We start from the raw sequence: 3639 nt of genomic DNA, 5'->3' as shown, positions 1-3639 counted from the left end.
ATGTGGATAGTAGTGAATGGATGGAAGGGGAAGACATGTGGATAGTAGCAGATGGATGGTAAGGCAGTGTGGGTGTATGGTAGCAAATGGGAATTATTTACTCGGGTCATTTATTCACTCTATTCTTACTCTTCTAGAATCCCACAAACATAAATCCTTGAAAGGCCAAGATTAGCATCTAATCAGATCAATTACCCACACACAGTAGCACAGAGTATTTCAGGAATACGTGCTTCGCATTGAGTTAGTTTATTAATAATGTCCCATTAATATTAGCTGCACATAAACATTCTTTAGACATAAATTCTTTAAACCAACATAAATTATAAGAGTAAACTTGGCAATAAACTACATAAAGATTGACAAGTCCAGTCTGATCTTTAACTTTATTTTTTATTTGTTTTGGTGTAAATAATCCCAATAGGAATCAATTAAAGTTTTTAGCATATTTAAACAAGTTGGTCACCATTCCAAGAAGACCTACAGATCAAATGATATAGGGAATTGTTTCCTATAGTCTAAATTTAGAATAATAGAGAATTTTTACATGCAAATAATAGCACAGGTCAACATTAGAGATGAGCGAATTGCAGCTGATGAACTGGAATTCTTTCTGAATTTCAGGGAAAATTTGATTTGCAACGAATCCGAATTTCCTTGCGATTCATGGTAACAAATCGCAGCTTTTCCTAAAATGGTGGCTACACGTGTGAGGACATGGGGCAAGGAACTCTGGGAAGGCGGGGCGACCCATAATGCCATGCATGCAGCCAATCAGCAGCCAGCCAGCCCTGTGATGTCACAGCCCTATAAATAGCCTCAGCCATCTTGGATTCAGACATTTTACAGCTTTCTGAGTGCAGGGAGAGACGTGTGCAGGTGTTAGGGAGAGTGATAGGAGAATCCTGATTGTGGGAAAAAAACTGAAAAAACAATTTATAAGTGAAGGGAAAGGATAGGGAGGAATCATTTCACAGCATCTTAGTGCAGGGAGAGACGTCAGAAGGTGCTAGGGACAGTGCTAGAAAAGCGATTTACAAGTGCAGGGAAAGATTATTTGGGGATCCAAATAGCCATTATACAGCTCTGTCATTTCAGCAATTTATATATCCAGAAAAATATACACGCATTTCACTGTTTGCAGTTATTTGGGGTAAAAGGGTTTAGTGGCATATTTCTGTACAACAATACAAATATATTTGTCACTTTTAGGTGTGTTTTAATTTGCTTTTAATTTATTTAGTTCAAGTTAAAGTATGTCAGACAGAGGAGTTTCAGGCCATGCACAGAGGAGTGGCAGAGGCCTAAATGTTTCTGGCGCAGGCAGAGGTTGCAGCAGAGTAAGGGGGGGTGTCAGCACGAGTCGCAGCGAGAGGCCTGAGCTCCCGGTGTCATCTGGCGGTCGTGTCTTCACCAGCAACCCAGTGATTCTTGATTGGTTAACTCGGTCATCCACTTCATCCCAAGTGACATCAGACACCCCCAGCCAACAGTCGGTGGGTTCGTCAAACACAACCCTTAGTTGGCATGGCCTGGGAGCAGACCCTGTGCCCTCACCTGTCCTCAACCTGCCTCTGCCTTTGCTGTCTGCTCAGCCACAGAAGTATTGTATGCTGTGGGCTCAGCTCCACTATACAGCGAGGACGAGCTAGTAGAGGTCAGCAGCTACTGCCCGGCCTCCATATGTTGGACCGACTATACCAACAGAGAAACGCCATCAACAAATTCTTGATGATCCAAGCGGATAGGAGTATTCTATGTGTAACTTTAATGTCAGCCAGTGGCAGCTCATGCATGACACCTGTCGCCTGCTCAGGCCCTTTGAGGAGGCCACGTTATTTGTCAGTCGCCAGGACTACGGGATGAACAACGTCATTCCACTGCTTCATGTCCTGGAACAGATGCTGGTAAATCTGGCTGGTCAGGGGACTGGAGACGTGGTGCCTAGATCTCACGTCCACATTAACCCTGTGGGGGTTGAACTGGAAGAGGAGGAGGACATTGCATCAATAGCAATGTATAGCGAAATGGGTGATTTTTCTACTCAGGTAACAGGAGAGGAGGAGCAGGAGCAGTCAGAGGAGCAAGAGGGAGATGAGGAGGACGAAGCAGAGGACCCAGACACTCTGTGGCAGTATGCATTTGAGATGAAAGCAGGGAGTCCCTCCGAGACGCTTGCAGAAATGGCCCGCTGCATGCTCACTTGCTTGCGTAGTGACAGCGGAATTGTCACCTTTCGGCAGAGGGATGACTTCTGGCTCTCCACCTTGTTGGACCCTCACTACTGGTGTCCGAAATGGGGGCCTTTTTTACACCCGCTGAGATGGAGGACAAACTAAACTACTACAGAGACATCCTATGTAGTCAGTTGGCCGCTGCCTATCTGCGCCATCGTCCATCCTCTTGCAGGTCTGACCGGGGGGGCCCTCTGCACTCACATTCCACTGCCATGGCTGCTGGGGAGGGGTGTGGTGGCAGGAACAGTACCAGCTCCATCACCAGCAGCCTGAGTCTAGAGTCGGTGATGAGCAGCTTTCTTCACCCGCATAGTGAAGAAACTACTAACCAGCTAGACAGAGCAGAACCTGAACCAGCAGGTGGTAGCATACTTGGAGTGCACCCTGCTAGCCCTCATTGAAGATCCACTGGACTACTGAGCAGCCAAACTGGATTTGTTGCCGCAACTGGCCGAGTTTGCCCTGGAAAAGCTGTCCTGCCCGGCCAGTAGTGTGGCATCAGATCAGTGCGGAGGGGGCCATAGTTACCCCAAGAAGAAATCACCTGTTCACCCAAAATGTGGAGAGACTGACCTTTGTCAAGATGATTCAGACGTGGATCAGCCAGGATTTCCACCCCCCAATGCCTGATGCATCTGATTAGATGATCCATGCCACCTGACCCAAACCTTGACAAAATAGACCGGTTTTTTCTGGCTACCTGCCTCAGCCACTACTCTGATGCTGCCACCCACCTGATGCCACACATCAGATGCCAAGTGCTCCTTCTTTCACCCACCTTCGTCAGCGGGTACTGGTATTGCCACCCCCCGCCCCACTCAGTCACCGGGTCACTTTGTGGTCTCCTGATGCTGCTGCTGCCATCTCCACACTATGTCACCTTGCGGCTCAGTTGTCTCCTGATGCTGCTGCTGCCATCTCCACACTATGTCACCTTGCCGCTCTGTGGTCTCCTGATGCTGTCACCACCTCCACACTATGTCATTGTGCCACTCTGTGGTCTCCGCCTAATGCTGCTGCTGCTGCAACCTCTGTGGCCTCCTCCTGATGTTGTTGCTCCCACCACCTCAGTCACCCTCTTCTACACCACTATCAAGGCTCTCTGCAGCCCGGAAATAGCCGTTTTTTAACGCGATTCGCCCCAAATAAATTTGGATCGAAGCAAATCTTGAGTGAACCAGCCAAATCGAATTTTCAAGAAATCCGTTCATCTCTAGTCAACATATCATTTTCCTCAGATATAATTTTATGTGGCTTTGTAGTATTTTTGATGCGGATTTCAAATCTGTGTTCATTTTTTCTAGTTTTTGTAATGCAGCTAATTATATATTGTGTGAAATTCGTATAAATAGCCTTAATATATTACAACATTTAACGACAGTTTTTTTTTTTAACTGCGATT

This window comes from Pyxicephalus adspersus, chromosome 11, assembly GCF_032062135.1.
Source record: "Pyxicephalus adspersus chromosome 11, UCB_Pads_2.0, whole genome shotgun sequence".
NCBI lineage: Eukaryota > Metazoa > Chordata > Amphibia > Anura > Pyxicephalidae > Pyxicephalus > Pyxicephalus adspersus.
This window is presented reverse-complemented; position numbering follows the sequence as displayed.